Source organism: Camellia sinensis, chromosome 2, assembly GCF_055761805.1.
Source record: "Camellia sinensis isolate YWXY chromosome 2, ASM5576180v1, whole genome shotgun sequence".
Classification (NCBI taxonomy): Eukaryota; Viridiplantae; Streptophyta; class Magnoliopsida; order Ericales; family Theaceae; genus Camellia; species Camellia sinensis.
In genome coordinates, this window is record NC_138962.1 from 105,254,904 (window position 1) to 105,272,507 (window position 17,604).

Below are 17,604 nucleotides of genomic sequence, written 5' to 3' on the forward strand. Positions count from 1 at the left end.
AATGGTCACTTGTATATATAAATGTATTGAGTAAATGAACTTAAAAGAAAGGTTTTGGTAATGTTTCCAAGTAATAAAATTTGGGACATGACAACTTGGTATCAGAGCTAGCTGGGTTTGAAAACCTTGAGATCGTGGGAAGCGGTGTTTACCATAATGGTTAGCTTCGATTGGTGAGGACGTTTGCATATAGGGAGTATGAGGTGTAGGACATTATATGTTACATGAGCATAAGTTAAGTTTCACGGGTAGTGCTTGTAGCTGGCTAACTTGTTTTGAGATCTCATTATAAACGCGTCTGATCAATATGGTTTTTAGTTGGAGTTCCTTGGAAGTTCCGGGACTAGTGGTCATCCTTGTAGACTTAACTCGATTACATGGTTTGCTACTTGAAACTGTTTATGTGCTATGTGATTACATGTTAAGCTGGTTTTGCGTCTTGGTAGGAAGAGTAAGTGTCTCGGGAAAGGTTTAGAGTTTGGTTGATTGATGTTTGATGTTGTCATTGATATGATGTCAGGGCAAGCTAGCAGAGGTCGTGTTGGGACTAGGGGTACCGATAGGGGCACAACAGTCCCAGTAGTACCCGAACCTGCACTACTGGCTGTGGGCGAGGAGATCGCACGTGAGATAGTGAGAGTTGTGTGTGAGGCTTTAACACGCAATGAGGGAGACGAGTCTCATGCCTTCAAGACCACTAAGGAGTTCTTTCGCTTTAACCCACTAGAGTTCACAAGAGGGTCAGAATCGGTAGAGGCAGAAAGTTGGTTAAAGCAGGTCACTAAGACTCTTGATATGCTTAGAGTCACAGATGAGGGATTGAGAGTGGCATTAGCAACTTTTTCACTAAAGGGAGATGTTAAGTATTGGTGGAAGTATGTAAGCCATACCGTAGGCACCAACTGGACTGCATTCATTGAGGCCTTTTGGGCCAAGTTTTTTTCTCCTTCTGCTCACGAAAGATTGAGGAAATGATTTGTGGAGTTGTGCCAAGGTACTATATGTAACAACCCTCATTTTGACTTAGTCATACTTGCATACATTTATGAATGATCTTGTTTTAATATGTGCATTTGCGAATCTTGTCTTGCTTTGCTTGAATGATTGCTTGCATGCTTTGTTCTCGTCCGGTGCGTTGCCGAGGTCATCTTAAGCCTAGACACCTTCGAGACCTTTGCCACTTAGAACTATCTTGGAACCCCGTTGGTTGACCTCCATCTTCACCCTGGCATATTGGCTGAGATGTCACCATCTAGGCCGAGGTGCGCGTCGCCTAGGCCGAGATGTTAATATCTAGGTGTTCTAGATCCTCGATCCTTGCATGAGTGATTTTGTTCCTGGAACGGTATGACCTAGACCGAGGTGTGGCACATCTAGGCCAAGGTGCGGCACAGCTTAGTCAAGAGTTATCCTTCCAAGCCGATGTCGTTGTTACCCTGCTTGCCGAAGCTTTGCCCTTAGCCGAGATCATCACTTGCCGGAGTACTCTTGCTGTTTAGCTTCCTGAATACACTTTGTCTTGGTCTTGTCTTGTCAAGTCAGTCACCTTTTCGAGTAGAGCCAATCAGCCGATGCCACGTGTCCCGGCAGAGGGATTAAGTCAGTGATTGTCATGAGAAACATATCATTTGTATCAAGTCTTGCCTTTTAGAGAGAGAAACTCTAGGAAGAAGGAAGAGAAGTTTAAGCTAGGGAGAGTGAACTTCCAAGCTTGATCGTTGGAGCTTGAACTGTTAGATTCGAGTTTTGAGGTTAGAATCGTAACCTATTCTTGTTGTTCTTATTGATCATCTAGCTGCATTGTACGATCAAACCTATTCCGCACGCCATACATCGATTTAAAGTTGGTTTTAGAAAGAGAAAATAGTTTTCATGTGTTTTTAAAGAAAAGCCTCGTTTGATCTGAAAGTTTGCATTAAGGCTCATGTCTTTGTGTTTGTTTTGATAAGATCTTTGAGTATGGGTACCCAGGTCTATGTTTTTGAAATTATAGCATGAAATCTCAGCTTTTGTAATAGCAAGTTTTGATCTTTGCATTCATCTTCCTCATGTTCATGTTCTTCATGTTTATCAAGAGGGAAACCCAGATTTTCCCGACTTCGCTTTTGAATGTGGCCATCGAGGCCACACCTCGGCAAGGAGGTGTGGGACTTCGGCCTAGACCGGGTGGTTGCCTAGCTTGTTTTTCCAAAGATAAGAAACTGTGTTTTGACTTGGTTTGACTTAGTTTTTGAAGAATGCCGAGGTCATTTGCATGCGTGCTAGACTTGTTTTGAGTAGTGCATTCAATAGACTTTGCCATGTGTTTGTAGGATTGGGACTTGCCTCGACCCCGACGTTTGACGAACTATGTGAGTGGTATTTTTAATAAAGCTATGTTATACGTTTGATAAAGACTTTGCTTTGCTTTGTTTTGAAAGTGTTTGTTAAGCATGAATAATTGTCCCTGTTTTGTATATCAAGTATGATCTTGTCTTGATGACCTTCTCGGAAAGTCCCTTGTGCTGGAGGACTCTAAACTTTCGCAGCACATCTCGTTTGAAAGTCCCTTGTGCTGGAGGACTCTAAACTTTCGTAGCACTTCTCGTTTGAAAGTCCCTTGTGCTGGAGGACTCTAAGCTTTCGCAGCACATCTCGTTTTGGAAGTCCCTTGTGCTGGAGGACTCTAAACTTTCGCAGCACATCTCGTCTTGAAAGTCCCTTGGGCTGGAGGACTCTAAACTTTCGCAGCACTCTCGTGTTAAAAGGCTACGGACCTTTGTAACATAGGTCCCTTGTGCTAGAGGACTCTAAACTTTTGTAGCACCCTTGTTTGAGATGCCTCTCTTGCCTTGCCTTGTTTTGCCACGGACAGTTTACCACGTGGATACGTTTGCCGGAATGTTATTATTTGTAATATGTGATGCTAGTAAGTATCCCTTGAAGCTTTGAAGATCTGTTAGATGGACGAGGTCCATTCCTTGTTATATATAAAGTTTTGTCTTGTATTGTTTTGAAAGGATTTCGGCTATTATTCATGCAAACCCCTTTATTATTTATACCATTCACTGAGTATCCAAGCTCACCCTCTCTATATATATGTAGGTGATGAACAAGAAGGCGGTGACGCCTAGATGTGATTCTGGAACTTATTTTGGGTTTTTGATTATGTCGGCTTAACCTGTATTTACGTCGGCAGTCTTGAAAATTTTGCTTCTCGATTTGTACTACTTGTATGTTGCATACGTCGACTTGAGAAGCCTTTTGATCAAGATGTGTGTTTTGTATGATTGTTATGTCGGCAAAGAAGATGTCGGCAACCTGGCAGACTGTGTTCTTAGACCTGTAATTTGTACATTTTGTTTATGTCGGCTTGTGGAGCCCTTTGCTAATATGTAAGATGTAATTTGTACTTTGCTTTGTTTGTAAATAAGTTATAACCCATATGTAGATGGTTGCTATTTCATTTGACTTATGCACAGCTCTTATGGACTAATCTGATGGTATGTATCGCTTCCGTACTTGTGAGCTGCATATATTTATACTCTGTTGTGTGTGAATTTTGAAAGTTGGCCTTCGGTAATCTCGGATTACTGGCCATCATGGCACCAAACTACTAGGGGCGGTTTGGGGTCGTGACAGAATGGTATCAGAGCACAAGTTCCTTGGTATACGTTATTCACACACTTTGAGTCCTAAAGAGCGTAGGATTTCCCCTTAGAAAGATGTTAGGATTGCATCATATTGCTTGCTATGTGGTCAAGGTGTGCATCATCTCATCATGCTTAATTGTTACCTGCCTACGTGATTATTTGTTCGTCTTGTTTAAAAGTCACATTTTGCATACTCATAGCATCATGAGGAGAGGTAGACCTCCAGTTGCCCGAGATTAGTCCGAGGACAGATTGGACAGACTGGAGAGGTTAGTTGAAGGTTTGGCCTGCGAGTTAAGGCAGACAAGACAGCAGTATGCTAGTGCTACATCGACTCAGGCCGAGCAGACAAACGGCCGAAATGCAGTTCCACCTCCACCTCCTCCAGTACCACAAGTGCCCCCACAGCCAGCTTTATATGGGGACGACACGATAGCTCTGATCAGGGAGTTCAAGAAAATAAAGCCACCAAGATTCCAAGGGGGTATAGAACCGATGATGGCCGAAGCTTGGGTTTTGGAAATGGAAAAGCTGTTCGAGATCTTTCCCAGCACTGACACCCAGAAGGTGACATTAGCAGCCTTTACACTAGATGACGACGCCCGTAGATGGTGGATGATGGTTTGAGAAAACAATCCAGACTTGACCTGGACCAGATTTTTAGAATTGTTCTACACCAAGCATTTTCCTTTAAGTGTTCGGAATCGCAAGGCTACCGAGTTTCAGACTTTCACGCAAGGCAGTAGAACAGTAGCTGAATATGACCGTGCCTTTACCGAGTTGGCAAGGTACACACCCTACATGGTCAATGATGAATATATGAAGGCTAGGAAGTTCGAAAGTGGGCTCCGTGGACCGATACAAGACCGGGTTAACATGCTCAACATGTCGACTTATGCCGGAGTGTTGGACAAAGCTATTCTGGCCGAAGCTAACTTGAACAGATACCAGGGTTCGGGAGAGAGCCAGAGGAAGAGGCAGAGTTATGACAATTGCCGAGCACAGTTTGGTACCAAGAAGAAAGCGAGCGTCGGCAGTTCAAGCAACCCAAGACAGGAGAGTGGTACTAAGCTGACATGTTCCAGTTGTGGGAAGCCACATTTCGGGGTCTGTCGTCGGGCGTCTGGAGCTTGTTACGAATGTGGGGAAGTAGGTCATTTTTTGAGGGACTGTCCAAAGACAAGGGCTGATGAAGGTAAGAAAGATGAGAATACCTCGGGTTCTGTACAGATGGGTAACGTTGGGAAAGGACCGATGAGGCAAGGCAGAGTTTTTGCACTGGTGCCAGGAGACACTCAGAATGCTGAGACCGTGGTGTCAGGTATACTCCCAATTTGCTCTCAAAATGCATATGTATTAATTGATTCAAGTTCTACGCATTCATTTATTTCTGCTAAGTTTGCCGAGAAGATTAATAGGCAGCTAGAACCCCTTGATTTTGTGTTATCTGTATCTACTCCATCTGGGAGATCTATGAATGTTGCATCCATCTATTGAGCATGTGTTGTTATGATTGGGAATGTTGAACTATTAGCTGACTTGATACCATTGGACATGACTCATTTTGATGTCATATTGGGGATGGATTGGTTAGTGGCAAATCACACATCCATAAATTGTGTTTCTAAGAGTGTCACGTTAAAACCCCCAAACTTAGCCGAGGTCACGTTTCAGGGAAAAGGTGTAGTATCCCCACCTTACTTAATTTCATCCATGAAAGCCTATAGGTTGATCCAAAAAGGGTGTCAAGGTTATCTGTGTAGCATATTAAGCAATTTGAATGGAAGTGTGGAGTTAGCCGACGTCCCAGTTGTTAATGAATTCCCCGACGTCTTTCCAAATGATTTGCTTGGTCACTTAGTGGATAGAGAGGTAGAGTTTGCTGTTGACATCATATTGGGAACCTAGCCCATCTCTAAAACACCCTATAGGATGGCCCCCGCCGAGCTTAAGGAATTAAAACTTCAACTACAAGAGTTGCTAGATAAGGGTTTTATTAGGCCGAGCACTTCACCCTGGGAAGCACCCGTCTTGTTTGTTAAGAAGAAAGATGGTACACTTCGTCTTTGTATTGATTACCGGGAACTGAATAAGGTAACCATTAAGAATAAGTACCCGTTGCCGAGGATAGACGATTTGTTCGATCAGTTGCAAGGAGCGCGAGTCTTTTCCAAAATTGACCTTAGGTCGGGCTACCATCAGCTTAAAGTCAAAGTCGAGGATGTTGAGAAGACCGCTTTTTAGACGAGATATGGCCACTACGAGTTTTTAGTAATGCCTTTTGGAGTGACCAATGCCCCTGCAGCATTTATGGATTTGATGAACAGAGTCTTTAAACCATATCTAGATGGGTTTGTGGTCGTCTTCATCGATGATATATTGATCTACTCTAAGAGCAAAGCTGAACACGAGGATCATTTGAGACTTACCTTATAGACTTTGAGGGATCGGAAATTGTATGCTAAATTTAACAAGTGTGAGTTTTGGCTGACCACTATTTCATTTTTGGGTCATGTGATTGACGAAGATGGTATTTCGGTCGATCCTAGCAAAATTGAAGCCATTGTAAATTGGCCGAGGCCGACTAATGTGTCCGAGGTTTGTAGCTTTCTGGGATTGGCTGGTTATTACAGAAAATTCGTAAAGGATTTCTCAAGGATTGCAATTCCGTTGACACAACTGACTAAGAAGGGAGTGGCTTATGAATGGACTAAGGATAGAGAAGCAGTATTCCAGGAGTTGAAGGCGAGCTTAGTCGCAGCACCAATTCTCGTACTACCATCAGGTAAGGAAGAGTTTCAGGTCTACAGTGATGCTTTGCATAAGGGTCTGGGTTGTGTATTAATGCAAAAAGGTAGGGTTATAGCATATGCCTCTCGTCAGTTGAAGCCACATGAAAAGAACTATCCCACCCATGATTTAGAATTAGCAGCCGTGGTATTTGCTTTAAAGATTTGGCGCCACTACTTGTATGGAGCTTCTTGTCAGGTTTTTACAGATCATAAAAGCTTAAAGTACTTGTTCACTCAGAAGGAATTGAATTTGAGGCAGAGAAGATGGCTTGAGTTGTTGAAAGATTACGATATGCGGATTCAATATCACCCAGGAAAAGCTAACACCGTAGCCGATGCTTTGAGCAGAAAGGTGGTTAGAAATTTGGCATGCCTAACCGCGATCTCAGTAGAGCCGACTATTGTTGAGGAAGTAAAGACGAGACAAATGGAGGATGAATTCTTCAAGAAAGTAGCCGGTGAGATTATCACAAAGCCGAGATCAGGGTACACCATAGAGAATCAAGTGCTCAAGTTTGAAGGAAGGTTGTGTGTAGCCGACATCCCAAAGTTGAAAAGAAAAATTCTGCAAGAAACTCATGGTTCCAAGTTTGCTGTTCATCCCGGGAACACCAAGATGTATCAGGATGTGAAGCAGACGTTTTGGTGGCCGAACATGAAAGGAGAGATAGCTGAGTTCATGTCGCAGTGTCTGTACTGTCAACAAGTGAAAGTAGAACATCAAAGGCCAGCAGGACTTCTTCAACCTTTACCGATTCCTGAGTGGAAATGGGAGCACATCTCCATGGTCTTTGTGGTAGGTTTGTCGAAGACACAAAAGGGTATGGATTCGATTTGGGTTATTGTGGATAGACTAACTAAGTCAGCACACTTCTTGCCTGTTAAGACCACCTTCAACGCTGATAAACTTGCTTTGTTGTATGTGAATGAGATTGTTAGACTTCATGGAGTGCCGATGTCAATTGTGTCAGATCGAGATCCGAAGTTGGTTTCCAGATTTTGGCAGAGCCTACAAAGAGCTTTCGGAGCCGAGTTAAAGTTTAGCACAGTTTTTCATCCCCAAACTGATGGGCAAACAGAGAGGACGATTCAGACACTTGAAGATATGTTTAGACTATGTGTATTGGACCTCCAAGGAAGTTGGGGAGTACATTTGCCTTTGGTGGAATTTACCTACAACAACAGTTATCAAGCTAGCATTGGCATGGCGCCGTATGAAGCACTGTATGGAAGAAGGTGCAGGTCGCCAATATGTTGGACCGAGGTAGGAGACAAAGCTCTGCTTGGTCCCGAGTTAATTCAACTAACGACCGAGAAGATTAAGCTCGTTCAACAAAGAATCAAAACCGCACAGAGTCGACAAAAGAGTTATGCCGACCAGAGAAGAAGAGAGCTGGAATTTGAAGTCGGGGACCACGTGTTCCTAAAGATTTCGCAGATGAAAGGAGTCACAAGATTTGGGAAGAAGGGTAAGTTAGCACCCTGTTACATCGGGCCTTTTGAAATTCTTGAGAAGATTAACCTCGCTGCCTACAGACTTGCCTTGCCGCCAGGATTGAGCCAAGTCCATAATGTATTTCATGTTTCGATGTTGAGGAAATATATTCGAGATCCGCTACATGTGATCGACAATTTCAGAATTGTAATTAATGAAGATTTAGGATACGAAGAGAAGCCGATACGGATTGTCGATAGGCAGGTGAAGTAGTTGAGAAGCAAGTCGATACCAATGGTGAAAGTTGAATGGAAGGAGCATTACGGAGAAGAGGCTACATGGGAAATGGAAGAGGAAATGAAAGTCCGACATCCAGAATTGTTTTCGGAACAAGGTAACTCAATTTTGGGGACCAAACTTCTTTAAGGGAGGTAGGATGTAACAACCCTCATTTTGACTTAGTCATACTTGCATACATTTATGAATGATCTTGTTTTAATATGTGCATTTGCAAATCTTTTCTTGCTTTGCTTGAATGATTGCTTGCATGCTTTGTTCTCGTCCGGTGCGTTGCCGAGGTCATCTTAAGCCTAGACACCTTCGAGACCTTTGTCACTTAGAAATATCTTGGAACCCCGTTGGTTGACCTCCATCTTCACCCTGGCATATTGGCCGAGATGTCACCATCTAGGCCGAGGTGCGCGTCGCCTAGGCTGAGATGTGCATCATCTGGGCCGAGATGTTAATATCTAGGCGTTCTAGATCCTCGATCCTTGCATGAGTGATTTTGTTCCTGGAACGGTATGACCTAGACCGAGGTGTGGCACATCTAGGCCAAGGTGCGGCATAGCTTAGTCAAGAGTTTTCCTTCCAAGCCGATGTCATTGTTACCCTGCTTGCCGAAGCTTTGCCCTTAGCCGAGATCATCACTTGCGGAGTACTCTTGCTGTTTAGCTTGCTGAATACACTTTGTCTTGGTCTTGTCTTGTCAAGTCAGTCACCTTTTTGAGTAGAGCCAATCAGCGATGCCACGTGTCCCGGCAGAGGGATTAAGTCAGTGATTGTCGTGAGAAACATATTGTAGACACCCCATTTTTGACCGCCCTTAAGACTTGGGCACCACTGATGTTTTACTTGGTGGAGAAAGGTGTGCAGGGAAAATGTTCAGTTTCTTTGGCAAGGAGAGAGGCAAATCCTTCAAAACACTTTGTTTAGGGGTTTGGAGTTGAAGAAGAGAGGAAAGGAGAGGAGAAAACTAGTTTGGGAGAAGTTCGGCATGAATCCGGGTAGAAGCGAGTCGCGCAGCCCTCGCTGAATCGGGCTTATCTGTCTGTACACTTGGATTTTAGCTATGGGGCCACCACCGTCGGAAAGCTTACTTCCGGGGCTTCATTTTGCACTCAAGAATCTCTTAAAGCCAAGTCCGGGTGGGGGAGATATGAGCAGCTGAAGTTGGGCATCATCCCGGTTGGATCGAATCTGCGCGGCTTCACCAAAATGGGCATAACTTTTTCCACAGGAGGAATTTTAATGCAAGGTTTGCGCCATTGGAAAGCTAACTTCCGGGGCTTCAATCTGAACATCCACCGGAACTTTTTGACCTCATCAGACACCCATCGGCACTCTATTTATCCGACTGGCCAGTATAAATTATAGGTCGGCAATATATTGTGCCGACCGGCCATTTATTTTGCCGATGACCTCCTTTCATGGCCGATATGACCCTTTTGCATCCCTCAAGCATGGTGCATTCCAGCTGGAGTGCACAGACCCATCCCCCCATGCACGGGTGTGGCTATTTTTGCACCTTTGACCACCTTTGACCCCTCTTTTTGCACCCTTTGCTCAAGACTTCTTGAGGAAGCTTTGACCCCTTGTCTTGGCTTCCTCAAGAAGCTTGACCAGCTGTCTTAGCTTCCTCTATAAGCCTTGCCCCCTTTGCCTCCCTTGACCCTTTCTTTTTAGCTTGTCTTATAAGCTTCAAGCCCTTCCCTTTTGCCTATATAAGAAAGCCTCCTTCTCCATTGTTTTGGTTCAGCAAAAACCAGACCTAGGGCATATATATCTGATATATATACACCCTCTCTCTATATATCTCCCTCCCTCTCTACTCTAAGCCTCAAAACACCAAGTCCTACACCCTTTTCTTCATCACCACCTAGCACCACACTACCACTTCCATTCCAGCAGCTTGGAGGTCTTCTCAGAGGCTAGGAGGCAGCTTTTCTTGGTCCAAGAGGCAACAAAGGATTGGTCTTCAAGGGTGAGTTGATTTCTCCCTCTTTCTAGCTCATTTTTGCAGGTTTTCTTAGCCCCTTTCGCTTGCTGTTTTGAGCTCCGACCAAAACTGAAAGTGGCATTTTTTTGAGCTCCATTTCATCTTTCATTAAGGGTCTTACCCTGTTTGGGACCCCCATTTTGCACTTGCTTCATTACCCCTTTGTATGCCATAATCTTGCATAGTATTTTTGGCCTATGTGTAATCTGTTTCGGAGCATGATGTAAACTATAGATAGGCTTATTTTGAGCCCTTATTCAACATTGAAGAAGGGCTCATCACTGTTTGGGACCTCCATGTGCCCCTTGTCATTATCCCCCTCTTTGATCCCCATTTTTGCATGATTTATTAGCCTATTGAGCTTCTGTTCTTGGACCTTGGTCTGAACTGAAAATGGCCCTATTTTGACCCTCTCTTCATGTTTCATTAAGGGTCTATGGCTGTTTGGGACATCCTTTTTATACTTCATGTTATAGCTCTCTTGGTGCCATTATTTTGCATAGCATTTTGAGCATACCTGTGTTTGTTTTTGGGCTCTTTTCAGAACTGTAAAAGGTCATATTTTGGGTCCCTCTTCAACATTGTTGAAGGACCCTCAGCTGTTTGGGGTCAGCAGCTGTGAGTTGCTTCTTTACCTCACATTTAGGGCCATTTTTGCATGCTAGCTTAGCCCCATTTGTGTTTGCTGTTTGGCCCTACTTAAAACTGAAAACATGCTTGTTTTTGGGCTTCCTTGAATCTGTCTTCATATGTCATGACCAAATAATGCATGCTTTGTATAGCTGTAGGCCATTGTGTATGCCTAATCTTGCATTTCGGGACCATTTCATGCATCGGGTGCCATGTTTCCGTGATTCGGGGCTGTTTTATATCACATTTCAGTGCTGAAATTATATGCTTGTATGCCATATTTCATGCCTCGCCATGCCTTGTTAGAGTTGCATACTATGCCTTAGGTTTGGTCCTCGGTTTGCGTACATGCGTGCACGCGTTTCGAGAGTCTCATTTTCATCTAATGGCCACCGATTTTGGCATGCTTGCGAGCTATCCATGTTAGTTTAAGTCCATCATCGCATGTTGTTGCATGCCATGTTTACTTACATGTTTAGGTTGCGCGCCTAGTATACATTGCTCATTTGAATGTTCATGTTGCATACTTAGCCTCCATGCCTAGGCTGCATTTCATTGAGCATGCATCCATTGCCTCTTGATCAATCATGATAGGGGTTGGGGCCCTTTGATGTGTTTTGTGCTTGCATTTCATTTGATATCAAAGTTGCAAAACTTGGCCTCTTAGGCCATCATGCATAATTAATGGCCCGAGGGTCGAGGGGCATACTCCCTTGAGTTCATTACTTGATTGGGAGAGTGGCCATGCATACACTTGCTTGAAATTCCATGCCATACACTGTCTGTTCTTGTTGCTGTCAAAAACCAGATTCTGCAGGAACTTTCTGCCGACCGGCAGTATTCAGTGCCGACCGGCAATCCTTCCTGGGCCGGTTGCTTCATCAGCAGCCGATGGATATTTTCAATGGCCGGTGGACATTTCCTTCAGCCGATGGTGTTCCACAGTGTTCAGGGGACCTATCCCAGAACTTTGGCAATTTTCAGAGAAGCAGGGCAGTGTAAACCGAGGCGGCAGTGGTATGGTACGGACTTTCAGGGCAAGACGGGTTCGAGCATGCATCATTTGCGCATCCCGAGGCAGGGGCTGTGGCCACCTTTCCTTTTGCATTCATTCTGTTAATTAATTAGAAATTTTGTAATAATTAATGTGTTTATTATTCGGACTGTAATATTTATTTGGACCCTCCGAGTGAGGGCAATTATGTAATAAGTGTGGGTGCGTGTGTGTGCATGTCTTCCAATCCCCACTTCTTTCTTCCCTTTTACTTACCTTCTTTGATGGTTAGTAATAGGACATGTTTAATTTAGCATACCTTATGCTATGCATGCGTGCATCCATACATTTGTCTTGCATGCACCGGGCTCGGCGCATCATTCTAACTGCATCTGTATTTCAATTTCCAAATTGAATACGTGTTAGTTGTAGCATTTCACATGTCATCGTAGATTAGCCGAGCCTATCCTAATCACATTTTGCTTGTGTTGCATTAGTCATTTTAACATGAACTAGGATCACGCATGTTTGCTAACCAGTTTATTGTTTTGGCTTGGAGTACGATGTAAGTAATTTATGCTTTAGCATCTCACATGCGTGTGAATGTTAACATGACAGCATAATTAACCATGTGGCTAGATGCTTATGTGATAAACTGTCTGAATGCCTGTGGGTGAAGGTTGGATTGTTTGAGTTGGAAAAACTCGTTGAAATCCGTGTTTTAGCCTACTTGCGAGTAGCAAATTCCAAAGCGCTTTTCAAAACAAACGGATATGCAATGCTTGTTTCCAAATTGGGCAATCTAGTCTATACTTGTTTGCTGTGCGCATAACATAGTGATTCTAGGCTAATAACCAGAATAAGAACACATAACATTTTCAAAATCAGATATCATAGTTAGTAGAGGCCGGTCTTCGGACCGGGCGAAAGGGGGTGCTCATAGCTGACCTTCCCCGATCGTACCCAAGCTCCCGAGCCAAGACAACTTTGGTGATGACGGACATGTGGCCTTCGGCACCGAGTCAGGGTTTCCTAAATTCCCCTATAAAAAATATTTAGGTGGCGACTCTGTATCTGGCGAAGCAGTCCATGTTTGGCACTTCTTTTCAAAAAATCTGTTTCTCAAAACGATTTGCCGGATTTGGACTCTTTGGTTCAAGATTAAGAACCGTGACGATTTGAGAGTCCGAGCTGTAGTAACCCCAAATGAACAGAACGGGACTCACCCTCCCGGGGCGTTCGGGGACGTCTACAGTTTCTGGTGACTTTGCTGGGGAGTTTAGAGAGCTTGACTCGAACTCATGATATCCTGTTTTGATTACACTTATGTGTTTCTTTGCATTGCATGTGCATTGGTGCGCCTAAGACACCGTGTTTGCCATCTGCCATTCCTAAACGGTTTGCCGGAGGCTTGTCATGTCAAGGCATGACCATAAGGCTAACCGGTTATGGGCTCTGACAGTATGGGAACACAAACCCCGGTTGTTATCGGGGCACCCTTTTTGACCATTCGACCTAGTGCATATTGAAATCCATAGTGACCATTCCAAACTAGGACAGGTTGCTCACCCGATGTTAGGTTGTTTGAAACTGCTGCGTGCATAGTGAAACCCTAGCTCCTGACAAAATAGGACAGGGAAACCCTACCCCAACATAGGGGTGTTTTGGCTCTCTCTTACTTACTATGTGCTTTTAGAGTGTATCTCTACAAGAACGTACATACCAGTTTGCAAGTCTGGGGCATCAGGCCTAAGGGCATTGGTATTAGAATTTGAGAATCAGTTATATCCGCGGGTATCAGATTCAGTATTTTGGGAACAGAAATTTGGGGAACAGTGATCAGTATTGAGTACAGTCGTTCTACTATGCTCATATCCGTTCCAGTGAAATTGAGCTGAGATGCTGTTTTCTCTTTCGCTAGGTAGTCTTGGAACCGTAGCTTCAGAAGGCTTCACTATCCCCCAGGTACATTTGACTAGTGCTGATAGACTTTGTTAGGTCAGAGATTCAGTTCAAGGCAATCAGTGTTCCTTTGCCAGAGGCAGAGTAAAAAGGCCAGTCAGACACAGATCATCAGTTCAACAGTCTTCAGATCAGCAGTCATTATCCATCTCGCCTGTGTGCAGTTGGGTTGAGATATCTGCTTTTACCACAGAGACAGATATACTGGTTGGTCAGTTAGATCAGGACAATATATCGAGTCTGGAAGAGATGGTGCGCCAACTCCAGGATGGTATGAAAGCCATGCAGCAAGACGCAGTCCGTCAAGCAGAATTCGCCAAGCAACAGGCCGTGGTCATAGCCCAACAGGCAGAGACAATTGCCAGGCTAGAGCAGCAAACCGGAGTATCTACTTCACACCAAGCTCCTCCCCCACCAAGGGTTTCGATACCCGTGGAGACACCAAATGTCCAGGCAGATACGGACATTCCAACAGGGCCGGCTCCGCCCCCGGTTCTACCCCAGTTATCGAAAACACCCACCAACCTACCGGACTCTCCCTTTGAGTTCGAGACAGACCCCACAGCTTTGAAGTTGAGCAAGCTCGAAAAGCTGTTCAAGAGATCCCAGGGAGTCAAGACCATCCCTGACATCGAAGATGGATATACTGACGCAGCTGTAACGCTGCCTAACAGATTCAAAATGCCGCACATTGATCGATTTGATGGGTCAGGAGATCCCATGGTCCACCTGAGTTTGTTTTCAGATGTTCTGCGCCCGATGGGCTTGACAAGATTACAGAAGCTTTCCCTTTTTGGCAGGACCCTGTCGGGTATTGCGGCCATCTGGTACGCCAAATTGAAGGATTCAGTGAAACGAAGCTGGGAGGAGATGACCGAGGCCTTCGTCGCACAATATTCCTGCAATACCCAAATCGAGATTACGACCCGTGATCTTGAGACGACGAGGCAGGAGCCTAAGGAGAGCTTCTCAGAATTCGTGGCCCGCTGGAGGGCCAAGGCCTCAATGATGACCATTAGGCCAACAGATAAGGATCAAATACGGATGGTTGTGCGCAACCTCCAGCCCAAACTAATGCAGAAAATGATCGTGCTCCCCTTCCCTACCTTTTCAGATTTGCATGAGATGGGAGTACAGATCGAGGATGCCATGAAGTAGGGCCTCATTGACCAGGAGAAGGAGCAGCCCAGGAGGGCGTTTACCCGTAGTTCGAATGCGACCACCAGCGGTGACGCAGCTGCAAGATCTTCCGAGGTGGGCATGGTCGCCACCACCACACCAAGAGCAGCCACCCATTTTGTTGGTGCATCCACTTCAAACCCCCGAACTTCAGACTATCTACCCCGAGGCAAGAGGGTTTTCACCCCACTCTATATGTTTTTGTCTAAAGCCCTGGGGGTCCTACTTAGGAAAGGACATCTGAAACCGTTAGAGCAATGGCCTCTACCCAATCCTCTCCCTCCAAAACATGACCCGACTAAGTACTGTGCTTTCCATCAACAAACCGGTCATGACACCGACAGTTGCGTCCGTCTCCGCCACGAGATACAAAATTTGATTGACAACGGGGTCATCCCCGCACCAGGTCCTACAAAGTCTATCGGCACTTGATCAGTGAACTTGTAGGGGATAATGTGATGTGATCGAGGGATGAGCCACCTGCGGGCGGCGCTCAGTTTACTCCAGATGTGGCGTATGGCACGCACTGTTTTGAGCATTTGTGAATGCTGGGTTATGTACGTTCTGACTTGGGTATTGAGTCAGTTCTGTTGTTTTGAGTCTGTCTCTTTGTTTTGAGTCAGTCTTTTCATATCGAGTCAGTCCTGTTGAGCCTGTCTCATTGAATTGAGTCAGTCGGGTCTGTCTTGTTGTATCGAGTCAGTCTTGTTTTGTTAAGAGTTGGGTGATTTCGGGGATGTTACCTCAAACATCACTTGCTTGTTTTGTGTTTGTCTTTTCGTTTTCTATTGAGTCTGTTTCTACCTTGGAGCCAGTAATGCCAACAGATTTGAATGAACAGCAGTGGTTTTTCATGCTCTTGTGTTTGCTTTTGCCGTGTGCCAGTTGTGCCAGAAGTTTGAGTGAAATGACGGTGCTCTTCGCCTGCATTTTCTGTGCCTTTGAATTCATTGTAATGACCTAAGTTTTTCAAAACTTTTTTCGAAACATTGTGTTAAAAACGAAGAGGAAGGAATTCCTCATGTTTTGCAAAACTTGATCAATTGAGAGAAAGAGAGGCATGTTAAGCCCTTAATGATCGAGATCATGCTTGTTAGTATGAGTACTGAGAAGGATCCTGGCTTGATCCAGATTCGTTCTACACTGTCTTCGGCGCGAGCGATTTGTCGCTTTCTTAAAAAAAAAATTTCAAAAAATATTTTGCGCGGTCCTGCGAAGACTTGTGTAGGATCGCACTTGAGATTGTGCAGCTTAGGATCGCTCTCAACCTTGAGATTCAACCCCTCACTTTCAAACCTTGAACCTGAGTTCAGAACGTTCAACGGTCAACCACAACGTGAGGCCTGTGTGGCCATTTTGAAGCAGCCCTCGAACAAGAGGCACCAAAGTCAGATCAAGAAGATCAGATCGAAGGAAGCTTGTAAAGCTAGATCAGAAGCCCCCCCTCAAACTAGGGGCAAAAATGTCAGATATGCTCGAAGAGCCGAAGATGGATCCTTCAGTAAATCAATACAATAGCCACTCTCCTAGATACGGAGGGCTTCAAAACCCTAAAACCATTTGACATGGACTTGTTACACTTTTACCCTTTGAGAGGCTCGCTGGGCCGAAAACTCGGAAGGGCGACCCAGGCAAAAGTTAGAGCAAGAGAAAAATACAAAAAAAAAAATGCAAAAAAAATGCAAAAGAAAAGAAAAAAAAAAGAAAAAAAATGCAAAAAAAAAAAAAAGAGAAAAGGAAATAAAAAAAAATTGAAAAAAAAGAGAAGAACAAAGCTCGCAAGGTCGAAAACCCGCAACGGGCGCCTTGGCAAAAGTTAGAGCCTAAAAAGGAGAGGTTAATACCCGAGTGTACCTTACCCCGAACTACGTGAGGCTTGATTCCCATCTTTGGGATACATAGGCAACTTCATTCTGAAGTCTAGCCGTAAAATACTTCAAATTCAACTGTGTCCATGTGATGGTTCTAGTCATCTTTGTCTTTTCTATATCCGGGAGTTCGGTTGCAATCATCGCTCTGAGGATTGATTACAATACACTACGGTGCCATTCAAACAAGGGGCAACTTTCCTTTGCCATTCAATGCACCGCGGTGTCATTCAAACAAGGGGCAACTTTCCGTTGCCATTCAATGCGCTGCGGTGCCGTTCAAACAAGGGGCAACTTTCCGTTGCCATGCAGCTCTCTTCGAGCAAGGGGGCAATTTTCCTCCAGATCCGAGGTTGTGCGTCTCAAGAGTAGGTTCCGTGCTTGTTAAGCATTGGCCGTTTGCAAAAATAGTTTTTGAGAATTTTTACTGAGGTTGACTAATTTTCTCGAAAATTGTTCCATCTTTTTCAAAAACTGGACCATTTCTTGGACCCCAAAAAAAGGAAAATTTTCAGTGCTCATAGCCTGACTTACATGATTTCAAATCAAAAATCGAACAAGTGTGTTAATCTAACTCTCACATTGGTCAAAATTGTTTTAGTAGAAAACCAAAACAAAAATGGTCAAAATAATGAACTAGGGGCACAGTTGAGTCAGGCTTCCTATCTTTCCCCTGTTGTCAATGCATTTGCCAGAAAGGGCACTCTACTTGCCAGAAAGGGCACAACTGAAGTCAACAACAAAAGGATGAAAGCTCTCTCATCCTCCAAGCAACGAGGTATCAAGACAAGTGCGAAGCACGAATTGGAATGGGGCAAGATATTCCACTCCCTC